This window comes from Trachypithecus francoisi, unplaced genomic scaffold (genome assembly GCF_009764315.1).
Source record: "Trachypithecus francoisi isolate TF-2019V2 unplaced genomic scaffold, Tfra_2.0 Contig01440, whole genome shotgun sequence".
Lineage (NCBI taxonomy): Eukaryota > Metazoa > Chordata > Mammalia > Primates > Cercopithecidae > Trachypithecus > Trachypithecus francoisi.
The window spans coordinates 30,281,031-30,300,681 of NW_022681431.1; the positions used below are offsets into that span (position 1 = coordinate 30,281,031).

The 19,651-nt window shown below is 42.3% G+C and overlaps 1 long non-coding RNA gene and 1 pseudogene across 1 annotated transcript in view; one reads left to right on the forward strand and one right to left on the reverse strand.

Moving 5' to 3' along the window:
- The window catches only part of LOC117095527, an 84,315-nt gene that overhangs the window by 28,135 nt on the left and 36,529 nt on the right, over positions 1-19,651 (forward strand). The window lies entirely within an intron of this gene.
- On the reverse strand, positions 1,071-1,790 carry LOC117095511 (annotated as a pseudogene).

The following is a 19,651-nucleotide window of genomic DNA, read 5'->3' on the forward strand; positions in this document are numbered from 1 at the left end:
GCAGAGGTTTCAGTCAGCCCAGATGGAGTCACTGCACTCCAGCCTGGGCGACAGAGTGAGACTCCATCTCAAAAAAAAAAAAGACTTAATACCTATTAACCCCTTGTCATATTTGTTGTAAAAATTTTTTGTGTGTGTTTGTTTATTTCAAGGAACATTTAATTTAATATCAAGAGTGCAATACAAAAGGGCCAAATACAATGAAGGAACACATTCCCCCATTAACACCAACGACAATGCTCTTTTAAACATGTGCCTGTTGAATGGAATGGGGATTTCATAAAATTCACTAAAAAAAAATGCAGTGAGTCTCATCACAGCTAATATCCTTATACAATCTAGTTGTGACATGAATGTTCATAATACTTCAAACAGTTTCAACCTGAAGTTTCATACCACACCTTCATGTTTGTACAGTCCTCAGTAAGATAATCTACAGTTTTTGCAACCATTCAAAGAACAAACCATTGAATAAAACCACATTGATTAAGGCTCAAGCAAGTAATATAGAGCCCCAAACTAAATGGTTAAATCTATGCGCTCCTTGTGCAGACATCTATTATTTGATTCTCTCGTGACTATTAAAAGTTGGTTCTCAGCAAATAAACCCTTTAAAGGCAAAATTCACCTCATTTGAGTTTTGACTCAGAAGTTCAACAGCAATAATGAAGTCCACAGTCTTATTGGCAAAACTGATACACATGTCTCTAAGTCACTATGCTCAAGGTTAAGAGCGATGCATATTCCATTTTCACATTTTACCGAAATTTTTTTTTTTTTTTTGAGACGGAGTCTCGCTCTGTCGCCCAGGCTGGAGTGCAGTGGCCGGATCTCAGCTCACTGCAAGCTCCGCCTCCCGGGTTTACGCCATTCTCCTGCCTCAGCCTCCCGAGTAGCTGGGACTACAGGCGCCGCCACCTCGCCCGGCTAGTTTTTTGTATTTTTTAGTAGAGACGAGGTTTCACCGTGTTCGCCAGGATGGTCTCGATCTCCTGACCTCGTGATCCGCCCGTCTCGGCCTCCCAAAGTGCTGGGATTACAGGCTTGAGCCACCGCGCCCGGCCACATTTTACCGAAATTTTACATGTTCAATTCATGATTTAAAATCTCTAGGTTTTCATTCCTTCAAACTGTCTGAAGACACAGTGTGCCACAGACTTAAGACTTCTGTTTCTCCCTCTATATTCTTTAAACAGAAACATTTCTCAAGTGTCTACATGTTCTAGAAGGGGAATTTTTCGGAGGTGGCTACTTCTTCGGAATAGTCCGACGCCATCAGGCCTCTATCAGGCGTAAACTTCCAGGCACTCAGTTCATTTTGGGCTTGTTCCAGTTTGTCTTCAGTTTATTCCAATTCACCTTTCATTTTTAGGAAAACCAAGTTTGATCGCTGGGTCTACCATTGTTGATCTCAGCTGGGCAACGCTCAGCTGCTGGACTTGCTTGAGGTACTGGATTTGAGTAGTACACTCTTGCATCTGTTGTTCCTTGGTTGTTGTTAGTCGCATTACGAGGGTGTTTTCCCTGCGTGCGGACTCCTGCTGTTGTTGCTTTAGTTTTTCTTCAGACTCTGTTAGGCTAGTTATATCATTAGAGTTAAGATCTGTGTACTTGCCCTCCAAAGCTTGTACATATGCTTCATATTGTTTCCATCTTAGAATTAACTCATCTCTTGCCATGACTTTGAAGTCTGTTTCACTCAGTCGAACTTTCTTGGGAAGAGGTTCTTCGTTGGTCATCTTGAATCAGAAGAGTCGCCTTTCAGGCGTGGCCGCAGTCACTCGCCCGCCGCGGGGTCCCGCCAGGAGAGGAAGGTGAAGGGAGGGAGGCCGCCTGCTTAGCCTGGAGGAGCACTGGAGCAGTAGCTCCCGGGTAACACGCTCCGTCCTTTAGCTCAGCAAGCGCCGTAAGGGAAGCGCTGTGTGTTTGTTGGTTTGTTTGTTTGTTTGTTTGTTTTAAATAAAAGAGGAAACTCTTTAAAGTTGGACTCAGGCTTTTTGAGGCCTTCCCCTGTCACTTAGGCTGGACTGCAGTGGTGTCATCATAGCTAACTGCAGCTCACCGCTGGGCTCAAGGGATCCTCCTGCCTCAGCCTCTGGAGTAGCTGGAACCAGAGGTGTACACCACCATACCTAGCTAATTTTTAAAGTTTTTGTTTGTTTGTTTTTTGTTTTTTGTTGAGACAGCGTCTCGCTCTGTCGCCCAGGTTGGAGTGCAATGGTGCGATCTCAGCACACCACAACTCCGCCTCCTGGTTTCAGGTGATTCTCCTGCCTCAGCCTCCCAAGTAGCTGTGATTACAGACGCCCGCCACCAGACTTGGCTAATTTTTGTATTTTTAGTAGAGATGGGGGTTTCACCATGTTGGCCAGGCTGGTCGCAAACTCCTGACCTCGTGATCCCCCCAACCCTGCACTTCGACCTCCCAAAGTGCTGGGATTACAGGCTTGAGCCACCGTGCGGGGCCAATTTTTAAAGTTTTACAGAGACAGGGTCTTGCTATGTTTCCCAGACTGGTCTCAAACTCCTGGGCTCAAGCAATCCTCCCCCTCAGCCTCCCTAAATGCTGGGAATACAGATGTGACCCTCCACACCTGGCCCCCATAGACTTATATTATAAATCCTTTTTATTTTGTAATGACTTCAAACATGTGGGAAAGTTACAATAATAATTTAGAGAAATTTTTGTGTATCTTTTATCCAAAGATTTTTTTAAAGTTTATCTATTTGTCATAATTCTCTCTGTGTATACATGTATATGTGTGTGTATGTATATTATATTTGGTTACATGTTTTTATATTGTTTTATGTACATATATACACATAAGTTTATGTGTGTATATAGTAATATATAATAATTTGATGTAAACATGTATATATTCCTTTTGTGTTGATTTTTACTGTCTCCATGGTAGAGTAGATTGCAGACCTCATGCCTCTGACTTTAGGGTTTCTTCTTTATGACAAAGATATTGGCCAGGTGCAGTGGCTCACTCCTATAATCCCAACGTTTCGGGAGCTGAGGCAGGAGGATCCCTTGAGGCTTGGAGTTCAAGATAGCCTGGGCAACAGAGGAGACCCCAGCTCTACAAAAACTAAAAATTAGCCAGTTGTGGTGCACACCTGTCATCCTAGCTACTTGGGAGGCTGATATGGGAGGATCACTTGTGCCCAGGAGCTCACGTTATCTCCAGTGAGCAGTGAGCCAAGATTGAGCCACTGAACTCCAGCCTGGGTAACAGAGTGAGACCCCTGTCTCAAAAAAGAAAAGAAAAAACAAAGATATTTTCTTACCTAACCATAGTATAGTTATGAAGTTCAGAAAATTTTACATTTACACAATACTTTAATCTCATCTATAATCTACATTCTAATTTTGTTAATTGTCCCAAATATATCCTTTAAGATATTTTTCTCTCCAGGATCCAGTCCAGGATCACATGTGGCGTGTCCCTAATCTGGCAAATTTCCCCAATCATTGTTTGTCCTTCATGATACTGGCATTTTTGAAGGATACAGACCATTTATGTCACAGAAAAGTTTGCAATTTGTTTTCTGTTTCCTCTGGAGGTATGTGACTTCTACTTGCCCCTCATTGATGAAGTTATTTTTTTAAAAAACAACTTTCTGAGTTATAAGTCATATACCATAAAATTGACTCATTTAAAACCTACAGCTCAATGCTTTTTACTAAGTTCACAGGGTTGTGCAGCTATCACCTCAATATAACTTTAGAATATTTTCATTCTCCCTAAAAAAAAACCATGCCCATCAACTATTACTCCCTATCTCCCTTTTACCCCTCCAACCCACACACCCGGCTCTTAACAAGCATTCATCTAACTTTACCTCTCTAGATTTGCCTATTCTGGACATTTCACATAAATTACATCATACATCATACAATGTGTGTTTTTTGTGACTCAATTCTTTCACTTAGCATAATGGTTTCAAAGTTCATTTGTATTGTAGCATGTAGCAGGTATCAGTACTTTATTTCTTCTTTTTTTCTTTCTTTCTTTCTTTTGGAGACGGGATCTCACTCTGTTGCCCAGGCTGGAGTACAGTGGTGCAATCACAGCTCACTGCAGCCTCGACTTCCTGGGCTTACATAATCCTCCCACTTCAGCCTTCCAAGTAGCTGTACCACCACACTTGGCTAATTTTTTAATTTTTTGAAAAGATTGGGCCTCACCATGTTGCCCAGGCTGGACTTGAACTCCTGGGCTCAAGTGATCCTCCCACCCCGGCCTCCTAAAGTCCTGGGATTACTGGCATGAGCTACTGGACCCAGCCAGTATTTTTTTTGTTTTTGCAGCTGAATAATATTCCACTGTATGGTTAGACCACATTTTATTTAGCCATCAACACATGTTGATGGACATTTATGTTGTTTCCAGTTTGGGGCAATCATGAATAATGCTGCTACAGACATTCATCTGTATACAAGTTTATATGTGGATGTATGTTTTCATTTCTCTTGGGTATATACCTACGAGTGAAATTGTTGGGTTATGTGTAACTCTATGTTTAAATTTTTAAGGAATTACCAAATTATTTTTCAAAGAGTCTACGCTATTTTACACTCCCAGCAACAAGCTCTGAGGATTGCTATTTCTCCACATCCTTAAAACGTGTTCATCTTTTTGATTATAGCCATCCTAGTGGGTGTAAAGCAGACTCTTGTTGTAGTGTTGATTTCACTAATGATTAGTGAGGCTGAGCATCTTTTCATGTGCTCATTTACCATTAGGTATCTTCTTTAGAGAAGAGTCTAGTCAAATCATTTGCCCATTTTAAATTGGGTTGTCTTTTTATTGCTGAGTTTTCTTTTTCTTCTTCTTTTTTTGAGACAGAGTCTTGCTCTGTCACCCAGGCTGTACGATCTCGGCTCACTGCAACCTCTGCCTCCCGGGTTCAAGCAATTCTCCCGCCTCAACCCCCCGAGTAGCTGGGATTACAGGCACCCACCACCACGCCCAGCTAACTTTTGTATTTTTAGTAGAGACGGGGTTTCACCATGTTGACCAGGCTGGTCTCAAACTGCTGACCTCGTGATCTGCCCGCCCCAGCCTCCCAAAGTTCTGGGATTACAGGTGTGAGCCACCACACCTGGCATCTTTTTACTTTCTTGATGGAATCATTTGCAACACAAGTTTTTAATTCTCATGAAGTCTAAATTATTTTTTTCTTGTATTGCTTGTGTTTTTGAAGTCATAGGTAAGAAACCATTGCCCAACTGAAGGTCATGACGATTTATTCCTATATTTTCTTATAACAGTGTTTTTTTGTTTCTTTGTTTGTTTGTTTTTTGAGACAGAGTCTTGCTCTGTCACCCAGGCTGGAGTGCAGTGGCGTGATCTCAACTCACTGCAACCTCCTTCTCCTAGGTTCAAGTGATTCTCCTGCCTCAGCCCCCTGAGTAGCTGGGACTACAGGTGCACGCCACCACACCTAGCTAAATTTTTTGTAATTTTAGTAGAGACGGGGTTTCAGCATATTGATCAGGCTGGTCTCAAAGTTTTGACTTCAGGTGATCCACCAGCCTCCGCCTCCCAAAGTGCTGGGATTACAGGCATGAGCCACTATACCCAGCCTCTTATAACAGTTTTATAGTAAGCTCTCATTTAGGTCTTTGATCCATTTTGAGTTATGTCTTGTGTACAGTGTGAAATAGAGATCCAGCTTCATTCTTTTGCATGAGGATACCTAGTTTTTCTAGTACAATTTGTTGAATACACTATTATTTCCCTGTTAAATAGTTTTGAGACCCTTTTCCAAAATCAATTTACCATAAATGTAAAGGTTTATTTCTGTTTCATAGATCTACATGCCTGCCTGTGTGCCAATACCTCACCATCTTGATTATTGAAGCCTTATAACACATGTTGAATTTGTAAATTGTGTCTTATTTTTCTTTCTTTCTCTTTCTTTCTCTCTTTTTTCCTCTCTCCTTCCTTCCTTCTTCCCTCCATCTCCCTCCCTCCCTCCCTCCTCCCTCCCTCCCTTCCTTCCTTCCTTCCTTCCTTCCTTCCTTCTTTTGTAAAGACAGAGCTGGCCTCAAACTCCTAATCTCAAGCAGTCCCCCAGCCTCAGCCTCCCAAATAGCTGAGACTATAGATGTGAACCACGCCTGGCTCCTTTGTTCTTTTTACAAATGGTCTTGGCTCTTCTGGGTCCCTTGAATTCCATGAGAATTTTAGGGTCAGTTTGTACATTTCTGCAAAAAAGCCAGCTGGAATTTTTCGACGCAGAGATTGCACTGAATCTGTAGACCAGTTTGGAGAGTATTGCCATCTTAACAATATTAAATTTTCCCATCCATGAACATGTGAGGTCTTCTCATTTATTGTGATCTTTTCTTTCTTTCTTTTTTTTTTTTCGAGACAGTCTCACTCTGTCACCCAGGCTGGAGTGCAGTGGTGTAATCTCAGCTCACTGCAACCTCTCTCTCCCAGGTTCCAGTGATTCTCCTGCCTCAGCCTCCCAAGTAGCTGGGATTACAGGTGCCCGCCACCACACCAGGCTAATTTTTTTGTACTTTTAGTAGAGATGGGGTTTCACCATGTTGGCCAGGCTGGTCTCAATCTCCTGACCTCAAGTGATCCGCCCACCTTGGCCTCCTGAAATGCTGGGATTACAGACACAAGCCACACGCCCAGCCTATTGAGATCTTATTAAATTTCTCTCAACATTTTATAGCTCTGCATGTACAAGTCTTACACCTCTGTTGTTAAATTTATACCTAAGGATTTTATTCTTTTTGATGCCATTATAAATGGAATTGACTTCTTTTTTTTTTTTTGACGGAGTCTTGCTCTGTCACTAGGCCAGAGTGCAGTGGCCGATCTTGGCTCACTGCAACCTCTGCCTCCTGGGTTCAAGCAATTCTCCTGCCTCAGCCTCCCAAATAGCTGGGATTACAGGCGCATGCCACCATGCCCGGCTAATTTTTGTATTTTTAGTAGAGATGGGGTTTCACCATGTTGGCCAGGATGGTCTTGATCTCTTGACCTCATGATCCACCCGCCTCGGCTTCCCAAAGTGCTGGGATTACAGGCATGAGCCACCAAGCCCAGCCGGAACTGACTTCTTAATTTCATATTTAGAATGTTAATTGCTAGTGTATAAAAATAGTTGATTTTTGTTATTGATCTTGTATGCTGCAAACTTGCTGAACTCGGTTATTAGGGCTAATGATTTTTGTGGACTACTTAGAATTTTCTCTCTACGAGACCATGTCATCTGTAAATAGAAATAGTTTTACTATTCCAACTTAGATGCATTTTATTTCCTTGTCTTGCCTAATTTGCATGGCTAGAACCTCCAGTACAATGTTAAAGAGAAGTGGCTAGAGCGGACATCCTTGTCTTCTTGCCAGTCTTAGGGGAAAACATTTGGTCTTTTACCACTGGGGGTTTTTTTTGTTGTTGTTGTTGTTTGTTTTTTTGGTTTTTTTGAGACGAAGACTTGCTCTTGTCTCCCAGGCTAGAGTGCAATGGTGCAATCTCGGCTCACTGCAACCTCTGCCTCCCAGGCTCAAGCGATTCTCCTGCCTCAGCCTCCCGAGTAGCTGGAATTACAGGCACCTGCCACCATTTCTACTAAAAATACAAAAAAATTTTTGTATTTTTAGTAGAAATGGAGTTTCACCATGTTGGCCAGGTTGATCTCAAATTCCTGACCTGTGATCTGCCTGCCTTGGCCTCCCAAAGTCCTGGGATTACAGGCGTGAGCCACTGCACCTGGCTGTTTTTGTTTTCTGAGACTCAGTCTCACTCTATCACCCAGGCTGGAGTGCAGTGGTGCAATCTCGGCTCACTGCAACCTTCACCTCCCCAGTTCAAGCAATTCTCTTGCTTCAGCCTCCCGAGTAGCAGTAGCTGGGATTACAGGCACATACCACCATGCCTGGCTAATTTTTGTATTTTTAACAGAGACAGGGTTTCACCAGGTTGGCCAGGCTGGTCTCAAACTCCTGACCTCAGGTAATCCACCCGCCTTGGCTTCCCAATGTGCTGAGATTACAGGCATGAGCCACTGCGCCCGGCCACCATTGGGTTTTTATAGCTTCCTTCTATCCATTATCAGGTTGAGGAAGACTTTTCTATCCTGTTTTTGTTGAGCATTTTTATCATGAAAAGGTGTCAGATTTTGTCACTTGCTTTGTCTGCATTTATTGAAATGATCAAGTGGTTTTTGCCCTTGATTCTATGAATTTGTAATATTCCAGTAATTGACTGTCAGATCTTAACCCAGCATTCCCAGGATAGTTCCCACGTGGTCATGACGTATAACCTTTTTATATGTTTCTGCGTTTAGCTTGCTAGTGTTTTGTTGAGGATTTTTACATCTATATTCATAACCACTATTGGTCGGTAGGGTTTTTTTCCTTGTATATCTTCATCTGGTTTTGGAATCAGAGTAGTACTGTCCTCATTGAATGAACTGGGAAGCTACTTCCTCTTCTGCTTTTTGGAATTGTTTATAAATAATTGGTATGATTCTTATTTAAGTGTTTGGTAGAATTCACCAGTGCGGTCACCCGTGCCTGAGTTTTTCTTTGTGGGAAGTTTTAACGTTACTAATTCAATTTTTTAACTTGTTAAAGGCCTATTCAGATCTTCTGGTTTTTCTTGATTCAGTTTTTGTACTTTGTGTCTTTCTGGAAATGTGTCCATTTCATCCAAATTGTCTAATTTGTTGATATACAGTTGTATTCCCTTTTAATCCTTTGTTTCTCCTGTCAGTTGGAATGATGTCCCCTTTTTCAGTTCTAATTTTAGTAGTTTGAGGCTGGGCACAGTGAGTCACACCTGTAATCCCAGCACTTTGGGAAGCCGATGCAGGCAGATCACCTGAGGTCAGGAGTTCGATACCAGCCTGGCCGACATGGTGAAATCCCATGTCTACTGAAAATACAAAAATTAGCCGGTAATTTAGCCAACTGCGTCTGTAATCCCAGCTAATCGGAAGGCTGAGGCAGGAGAATGGCTTGAACCTGGGAGGTGGAGGTTGCAGTGAGCCAAGATCGTGCCATTGCACTCCAGCCCGGGCAACAAGAGTAAAACTCCATCTCAAAAAAGATAAAAAATAAAAATAAATTAAAAAAATTTTTTTTTAATTAGGAGTTTAAGTTTTCTGTCTCTTTTTAATTCCTTGGTCTAGCTGAAGGCTTATCAATTTTGCTGATCTTTTGAAGAGAAACAACTTTTGGTTTCGTTTATTTTTTGTTTTTCTTTCTTTTCTCCTTCCTTCTTTCCTTCCTTCCTTCTTTCTTTTTTTTTGTTTTGTTTTGTTTTGTTTTGTTTGAGATGGAGTTTTGCTTTTGTTACCCAAGCTGCTAGAGTGCAGTGGCGTGATCTCGGCTCACTGCAAGCTCCACCTCCCGAGTTCAAGCGATTCTCCTGCCTCAGCCCCCCGAGTAGCTAGGATTACAGGCGCGCACCACCATACCCAGCTAATTTTTTGTATTTTTAGTAGAAACGGGGTTTCACTATGTTGGCCAGGCTGGTCTCGAACTCCTGACCTCAGGTGATCCCACCTGCCTCAGCCTCCTGAAGGGCTGGGATTACAGGCGTGAGCCACCTTGCCCGGCCTCTTTCTTTTTTTGTTCTAAGACAGTGTCTCACTTTGTCACCCAGGCCGAACTGCAGAGGTGCAGTCTCCACTCACTGCAGGCTCTACCTCCTGGGTTCAAGCGATCCTCCCGCCCCAGCCTCCCAAGTAGCTGGGACTACAGGTATGTGCCACCAAGCCCAGCTAATTTTTTTAGAAATTGGATCTCACCACGTTACCCAGGCTGTATTTTCTGTTATTTTTCTATCCTCTATTTCATTTATTCCCACTCTAGCCTTCATTTTTCCTTCTTTCTGCTTGCTTTGGGTTTAGTTTGTTCTTTTCCCTCCCTAGTTTATTAAGCTGGAAAGTGATGTTATTGATTTAAGATCATTCTTTTTCTTTTCTTTTTCTTTTTCTTTTCAAAAAATTAAAATTAAAAATAAATAAATACATAAATACAAGTTGCCATTTGCTTTTACATCTAGTGCTGGAGATCATAAGGCACATCATCTTGGGAGTAAATTTTTTTTCTGAGACAATCATTTGAGTGGTTTTTTTTTTTTTTTTTTTTATTGTCTTGCTCTGTTACCCAGGCTGGAGTGCAGTGGTATGATCTCAGCTCACTGCAACCTCTGCCTCCTGGGTTCAAGTGATTCTCATGGCTTAGCCTCCCAAGTAGCTGAGATTACTGGTGTGAGCCACCATGCCTGGCTAATTTTTTTATTGTTATTTTTGGTAGACACAGGGTCTCAAACTCCTGACCTCAAGTGATCCACCCGCCCTGGCCACCCAAAGTGCTGGGATTACAGGTGTGAGCTACCAGCTCAGGGCCTCGAGTGGTGCTTCTTAATTAACCCCTTATTACCCTGGAATAAGGATGTAGCGTGACCATTTTTAAATGATTGGATAAAGGCTGCCATTTCCAATACTCCTTGCTATGCTGTGAAGTGAAAAGGAAATTTTGCAGATGGTCCCAATTTCTCCAGGGCATTACGAGATTGAGACTCTCATGCACACATTCCTCCTGTCTTGAGGTACAATGTTATTAGATTATTCCAGGCCTGCCTGGGGGTCTTCTATCAGGAAAATATTTCAAGTGTCTGCAAGCAGTTGCTTGTTATGAGGGAATGGGAATCTGAACCAAAACCCAGACTGGATGATGAGGGTAGCAGAGTAAATAGGAGCGTTGTCATGCCGTGCCTCCTGATGCAGGCATCCAGGCCATGCGGGAGAGTATGACTAGCAGAGGCAGGGTGCCTGGAGAAGAAATAAAGAGCCTGTACCTGAGGAACCCCAGGGTAGGGAGTGGGCTCTGCAGCAATGGAAATGGGGATCACTAGTGGACTGATCAGGGTCTCCAGTTCTCTCTCCGGTAAGGTAGATTACTTTGAATACTACAAGGATGTGACTTTGTGTGTGTGACTGAACTGGTGAAGCTGGTCATTCCAGTTGCACTGTCTTGGTTGTTTTTTTGTTTCTTTTTAATGTGGCTACTTTAATTGATTTACTTTTCTACCATGTGGCACACCCAGAAAAAAGATTAGCTTCTCAAGGTAAGATAGAATTGTGAAAGGAATTCTGCTTATTTTTTCTTATAGATGTTAGCAATCAGATAGGGTCTGCCTGGATAGATCTCCATATTTAACAACTCCAGAAACAACTCTTTATAAAATCAAAAGACCATTTGATGAATAAAGAACACAGGTTGCCAGCAATAAGGCTAACCAGAGGGTCTACAAAAGATCTAAAAATGCCACCAAAATCTTAAAATTGCTCATTTAAATAAATGGATGCATCTGAAGAATGCAGGTGGAATTTCTTTGATGCCAGGAGCAAAGCAGCACAGAAGTCCATGGAGGGCAGGGAGTAACACTGAAGTTGCTCCATAGCGACCCACAGCCTCTGCCCTGTGGCAGCAGTACCAGCAGACCTCAGAGATACTGTGGGTATCCAAATTACCTCAAACCAAATCATCACAATACAACAAGTCACAAAAAATTATTTTGGTTTCCCAGTCCATGTAAATGCTATGTTTGCACTATACTGTAGTCTAGGGAGTGTGCAATAGCATTATGTCTAAAAAAATACATCGTTTATTTATTTTATTTATTTATTTATTTTAAGACAAAGTCTTACTCTGTCGCCCAGGCTGGAGTGCAGTGGCACAATCTTGGCTCACTGCAACCTCTGCCTCACAGGTACAAACGATTCTCCTGCCTCAGCATCTTGAGTAGCTGGGATTACAGGTGCCCACCACCAGTCCCGGCTAATTTTTGTATTTTTAGTAGAGATGGGGTTTCACTGTGTTGGCCAGGCTGGTCTCAAACTCCTGACCTCAGGTGATCTGCCCACCTCAGCATCCCAAAGTGCTGGGAATACAAGTGTGAGCCACTGCACCCGGCCCATACTTTAATTTAAAAACACTTTATTGCTTAAAAATGTGACAATCATCTGAGCTTTCAGTGGGTTGTAATGATTTTGCTGGTGGAGGGTCTGGCCTCCGTAGTGATGGGTACTTAAGGTTGAGGGGGCTGTGGCAATTTCTTAGAATAAGACAACAGTGGAGTTTGCCACATAGATTGACTCCTCTTGAGCTAAAGATTTCTCTGTAGCCTGTGACTCTGTCTGATAGCATTTTACCCACAGGAGAACTTTCAAAATTAGAGCTGATCCTCTCAAAGCCTGCTGCTGCTTTAATTATCAATTTGTGTAATATGCTAAATCCTTTGTTGTCATTTCAACAATGTTCACAGCATCTTCACCAGGAGTAGATTCTATCTCCAGAAACCACTTTCTTTGCTCATCCATAAGAAGCAACTCTTCATCTGTTTCAAGTTTGATCACACGGTTGCAGCAATTCAGTCACATCTGTAGACTCCACTTCTAATTCTACTTCTCTTGCTATTCCCACCACATCCACAGTTACTTCCTCTGTTGAAGTCATGAACCCCTCAAAGTCACCCATGAGGGTTGACTTCTTCCAAACTCCTGTTAATGCTGATATTTTGATCTCTTCTCATGAATCACAAATGTTCTTAATGGCATTTAGAATGGTGAATTCTTTCCAGAAGGTCTTCAATTTGCTTTGCCCGTATCCATCTGAGGAATCACTATCTATGGAAGCTATAGCCTAATGAAGTGTATTCTTAAATGATAAAATTTGAAAGCCAGAATTAGTCCTCAGGCCAGGTGTGTGGCTCACACCTATAATCCCAACACTTTGGGAGGCCGAGGCGGGTGGATCACTTGAGATCAGGAGTTCAAGACCAGCCTAGCCAACATGGTGAAACCCCGTCTCTACTAAAAATACAAAAATTACCTGGGTGTGATGGTGCATGTCTGTAGTCCCAGCTACTCGGGAGGCTGAGACATAAGAATCATTTGAACCCAGGAGGCAGAGGTTGCAGTGAGCTGAGATCACGCCACTATACTCCAACCTGAGTGACAGAGCGAGACTCTGTCTCAAAAAAAAAAAAAAAAAAGAATGAATGAGAGGTCAGGTGCTGTGGCTCACGCCTGTAATCCCAACACTTTGTGAGGCCAAGGCAAGGTGGGCAGATCGCTTGAGCTGAAGAGTTTGAGACCAGCCTGGGTAACATGGTAAAACCCGTCTCTACTAAAAATACAAAAATTAACTGGCTGTGATGGCATGTGCCCATAGTCCTAGCTACTCTGGGAGCTGAGGTGGGAGGATCACTGGAGCCCAAGAGGTTGAGGCTATAGTGAGCCATGATCGCACCACTGCACTCTAGACTGGGCAACAGAGTGAGACTCTGTCTTGAAAAAAATAAAAAGAAGTGGACCAGATCTGCAATGCCCCAAACACCTGGAAGAAGCAGATGCAGCTCTCAGATAGAGGAATGTACCCTCTATCTCGGCATGAAAGAAGTGTGAAAGAGAAATTTTGAAAAAGATGAGCTAGCAACCTCCAAATCACAAAATACACAAGGAAACAGGTTTTCGTGAGTAAGATTCAGCAATACAAACCTATCAGCCCTATAGAGTCTTCAGATATGGAGTTAACAGATAATATCCAAATAAAATATTGGTTCCCAGCTAACTTTGAATTTCAGATAAGCAATGAGTAAATGTTTAGCCTAAGTATGTCCCACACAATATTTTGGACAAACTTATACTAAAACATTATTTGTTAATTACCTGAAATTCAAATTTAATTTGGTATTCTGTATTGTGTTTTTATTATTTTTTTTAAAATTATGTATTTTTTGAGACAAGAGCTTACTCTGTTGCCCAGGCTGGAGTGCAGTGGTGGGACCATGGCTCACTGGAAACTTGACCTCCGTGGCTCAAGTGATCCTCCCACCCCAGCCTCTGAAAGCACTGGGATTACAGCCCTGTGCCACCACACGTGGCCTATATTCTGTTTTTTTTTATTTTTTTAATTTTTATTTGTTTATTTTTTTTTGAGACAGGATCTCGCTCTGTTGCCCAGGCTGGAGTGCAGTGACCCAGTCTCGGCTCACTGCAGTCTCTACCTCCCCAGTTCAAGCGATTCTTATGCCTTAGCCTCTTGCGTAGGGATTACAGGCATGCACCACCATACTTGGCTAAGGTTTGTATTCTTAGTAGAGACGATGTTTTACTATGTTGGCCAGGCTGGTCTCAAACTCCTGTCCTCAAGCAATCCACCTGCCTCGGCCTCCCAAAGTGCTGGGAATATAGGCATGAGCCACCATGCCTGGCCCATTCTATATTTTTAATTGCTAAAACTGAGAACTTTAGATATAGACTATAAAGTAAATATCTCTAAGATGTTTAAGAAATGAAAGGAATTGGAAAGAGAAGTGATGATCAAGAGACCATCAGAAATGACTGAATATATGTGAAAGAGGAGTAAATGGACCTTTTAGAAATGGAAATTATGTAAATCTAAAATGAAAACTAAATGGGAGATTCAGGATTCACTGATGCTGCAACTTACTTTGGTGTGTACAATGTAGAAATTATGCATAGAGGGGCCAACAGTGGAAAGATATGTGATAAAACAAGGATAGTAAAATATTAGTTGTAAAATATAGATGGTGGGTATATGAGAGTTTAATGTAATAGTTTTTCAATTTATCCTTATTTTGAAAATTATCATAGTAGAATGTTGCAAAAAAAACCAGAAAAGTTAAACAGCATACTGGAAAAGTTTAAATACTGAACTAGAGGGTAAATTTGTAGGGATTTCAAAGACTGTAGGTCAGAAACAAGAAACAGAGACTGTGAGAGACTGCTCGCTGTGGTCTGCATGGTCATGTTCCCCAGAAATTCGTAGGTCGAAATCTCAATCCTCAAGGTGATGGTATTAGGAGGTAGAGCCTTTGGGAGGTGATTAAGTCTTAAGGGGACACGATGAGAGTAGTGCCTTTTAAAAAGAGGCCCTAGAGAGAGCCCATCCCACTTCTTCCCTGAGAAACAGCAAGAATACAGCCATCTGTGAACCAAGAAAGGGGCCCTCACCAGAACCTGACCATGCTGGCACCTTGATCTTGGACTTCCCAGCCTCCAGACCTGTGAGAAATACATTTCTGCTGTTGATAAGCCACCCACTCGATGCTGTTTTTGTTATAGCAGCCTTAACACACCTAGCCACTCATTAAGGTAAGTGCTTGTAGGCCAGTGTGGTGTCTCATGCCTGTAATCCCAGCATTTTGGGTGGCCAAGACGGGATCACTTGAGGATCACTTGAGGTCAGGAGCTCGAGACCAGTCTAGCCAACATGGTGAAACCCCATCTCTACTAAAAATACAAAAATTAGCCAGGTGTGGTGTCGGGCACCTGTAAGTGATTCTCCTGAGGCAGGAGAATCACTTGAACCTGGGAGGTGGAGTTTGCAGTGAGCCAAGATTGCGCCACTGAACTCTAGCCTGGGTGAGAGAGCGAGACTCCATAAAAAAAAAAAAAAAGATATATGCCTGTAAAGTGAGAAGTTGCCGTACATGTCCTACAAGTTCTTGGAGAAGGTAACAGAATGAGGGAGAGGCAACATTAAAGTAATAGTTGCTGAGAATTTTTCATAACTGATGAAAGACAGTAATTCACAGATTCAGAAATTCTTATAAATGCCAAGAAGGATAAATAAAAAGCAATTTGCTTTCTACTAGGAATTTACAAAGGATATATTTCACAAGGAAAGAAAATATTCCTGGAAAAAAGACCTGAAATGTGGGTCATTCTAAGCAAACACTGGTGGTTAGAAAGCAATAATAATGTCTAATTTGTGGGCTAAAAAGAACAGCAAGAGCACCTTTTGTAGCTGAACAGATAAACCGTGTCACATCCAAACAATGGAATCTTATTCAGCAGTCAAAATAAACGAGCGATCACGTCATGAAAAGACATGAGGTTAAATGCAGATTGCTAAGTGAAATAAACCAATCTGAAAAGTCTACATATTGCATTATTCCAACCATACAACATCCTGGAAGAGGCAAAAGTATGGTGACAATAAAAAGATCAGTGGCTGTCAGGGGTTAGCAGAGAGGTAAGGATGATTACGTGGAACACAAAAGATTTCTAGGGCAGTGAAAAATACCCTGTATGATACTACGATGGTGGACACATGTCATTATACATTTATCCAAACCCATAGGACATACAATACCAAGTAAACCGTAATGCAAACTATGGGCTTTGGGTGAAAATGATGTGTCAATGTAGGTTCATGGGTTATAGCAGGGGTATTGCTCTGGTGGGGGATGTTTGTAATGGGGGAGGCTATACACATGTAGGGGCAGGGAGTGTATGGAGAACCTCTGTATTTTCCTCTTTTTTTTTTTCTTTTTCTTTTCCGAGACATGGTCTCACTCTGTCGCCCAGGCAAGAGTGTAGTGGTATGATGTTGGCTCACTGCAACCTCCGCCTCCTGGGTTCAAGTGATTCTCCTGCCTCAGCCTCCTGAGTAGCTGGGACTACAGGCGCCCGCCACCACGCCTGGCTAATTTTTGTATTTTTAGTAGAGACGGGGTTTCACCATATTGGCCAGGCTGGTCTCGAACTCCTGACCTCAAGTGATCCGCCCTTCTCGGCCTCCGAAAATGCTGGGACTAGAGGCGTGAGCCACCACACCTGGTCTGCACTTTCATCTTGATTTTGCTGTGAACCTAAAACCGCTCTAAAAAAAAGAATAAAGTCTTTAAAATTAAAAAGAAAAGGAAATGTCTGGTTAGACCCAATGGCAATGCAACCCTAGAAGGGGGTGGCTGGAATTAAAGGATTATGTGGTGTAAAGCTAAAGACATGAATTATCATTAGGTTTTATTAAGGTAGGTGGTGTAAATTCAAGGGTAACTACTAAAAGAAAAAAATTTTAGTGCGTATCTTTAAAACTAGTAAAGAGCAAAATATGGAATGGTTTTATGTTTAAAAACTAAATTTATGTTCTTTTTGCAGATAAAGAAATAAATTCCATCATATCAGTAATAATAAATGTAAAAAGAGTGAAAAATACAGTTAGTAATAATAGATTTTCACACTGGATGTATCTTCCCAATTCCTTATCTGCAACTGACCATTTAGATAAGCTACTCCCACTCCCAGAGAAGAAAGGTAGAGTCGGGTAGAGGAAAAGGGGGATTTCTGCGCTACCAGAAGCCCATCTACAATGGAAACCAGAAGCTACAGGAACCTAATACTTTTCCTGCTCTTAGGTTCTAGATATAGTTCTTTCTGTCTTTAGATTCTTTCACAAAATTCAGTAAAAGGTGAATCCAAAAATATTTAAAAACCTCTAAAGGATGTAAGAATTAACCACATACCTTAAAATTTTTCTTTGAAAAGTATCAATATTCCCATGTAGGGAAAAATGAAACTCTTGCTAATCACAACAGTAAGGCTGTGAATTTATGTAGCTTTACTATCTTTTTCCATTTCTCTCCATTTTCTCATTTGTATTTGACAAATTCCATTTTTACCGTTTTTAAGATACTCCCATCCATGAGCAATAAATAATATTTTCAACCATTTGTCAAGAACATTAGGTTGGGCGAGGTGGCTCAAGCCTGTAATCCCAGCACTTTGGGAGGCTGAAGCGGGCAGATCACCTGGAGTCAGGAGTTCGAGACCAGCCTGGCCAACATGGTGAAACCCCATCTCTAGTAAAAATACAAAAAGTAGCCAGGCGTGGTGGCATGCACCCATAATCCCAGCTACCAGGGAGGCAGGGGTAGGAGTATCACTGGAACCCAGGAGGTGGAGGTTGCAGTGAGCTGAGATCACATGCACTCCAGCCTGGGCAACAGAGCCAGACTTATCTTAAAAACAAGACAAACAAACAAAAAAAAACTACCAAACAAAGAAATCAAGAACATTGTCATACATTATATTTCATGACGAGAACACAGGAATAGGAAAATGTCTTCTACTATGTTTAGGGGGCGGAAAATGCTATAGATAACATTGTCCTTCACCTCTCTCTAGCAGCAATATGGTTGGGGAAACTGAAATGACCTAAAGCAGGGTGGCCCTATTAGTCTACAGGTGTTCTTATCTTTTGTACCATACCTTGTTTAAGAAGGGGCATCCTATTAGCTGAGTATGGTGCCCGAGGTCCCAGCTACTCAGGAGGCTGAAACAGGAGGATCATTTGAGTCAAGGAGTTCAAGGTTGCAGTGAGCTGTGATTGCAGTGTTGCACTCCAGCCTTGGCGACTGAGTGAGACCCTGTCTCTAAGTAAAATAACATTTAACCTAATTTAAAAATAAGGGGCATTTTAGCTCAAGTAACTGATGAAAAGTTGCACTGAAGGTTGCTGGGAAGTTTCTTCCTTGCACTTAAGGGAGATCACTGGAAAAACAGACATTCTTTTTCTGTGGATGTGGCGAAGAAACATGTGGCCTCGACTTTTTTTTTGAAACGGAGTCTGGCTCTGTCACCCAGGCTGGAGTGCAATGACATGATCTCGGCTCACTGCAACCTCCACCTCCTGGGTTCAAACAATTCTCTTGCCTCAGCCTCCTGAGTAGCTGGGATTTTACAGGCATGTGCCACCATGCCCGGCTAATTTTTGTATTTTTAGTAGAGATGGGGTTTCACCATGTTGGCCAGGCTGGTCTCAAACTCCTCACCTCAAGTGATCCACGCACCTCGGCCTCCCAAAGTGCTGGGATTACAGGCATGAGCCACCGTGCCTGGCCTAGCCTCAACTTTTATCAGGAGTCATTCTGCCCAAAATACCTCCAAGGCCCACTAGGCTTCACCAGCTAGCCTAATCAAGGTTTAAGCCAGTTTGTTTTAAGGTTAAGTCAATTTGTGTTCGATCCTCTCTCACTAGGTGCTAGAATGTCTCTAATTTATGTAATAATTATGCCTTCACATTAAGACATTATTGAAGCATTCTAGTATGAATCTACTACTGAGAAAGCATGCCTGCTTCTATTTATTTAGAGACGGAGTTTCACTCTTGTTGCCCAGGCTAGAATACAATGGCGCAATCTCGCTCACTGCAATCTCCGCCTCCTAGGTTCAAGCGATTCTCCTGTCTCAGCCTCCCGAGTAGCTGGTATTACAAGCATGTGCCACCACACCCGGCTAATTTTGTACTTTTAATAGAGACAGGGTTTCTCCATGTTGTTCAGGCTGGTCTCGAACTCCGGACTTCAGGTGATCTGCCCGCCTTGGCCTCCCAAAGTGCTGGGATTAGAGGTGTGAGCCACCGTGCCCAGCCAAGCACACCTGCTTCTTAGTGGGTCTGGAAAGTTTAGCAAGAACTAGTTGGCTTGCATATTAATGAAATGAGAATTAGCAGATTTCCCCCTATGGTTTCAAGTGTATATGAGACTCATTGTATGGCAAACAATGCTAGTTGCCACCCAATGTCTGCTTTCTCCTTCTTCCTTACTAACAAAACTCAATTATGTTATGGATAGCAAAATGTGCCCTTAAGATGACATACTCTTGTTTCTCCTGTATCTATGGAGAAGATCTTACATCAGTGAGATGTACGCAGAAGTAATTGGGTAGGACTTGCAGGCAAGTTCTTCAAAAGGAGGGCAGACCCTGATAGGCCCTCTTTCGCTTCTTGTACCTTCTTGCTTTCTGGAATGTGGATGTAAGGTTTGGAATTCCAAGAGCCATTTGGGCAATG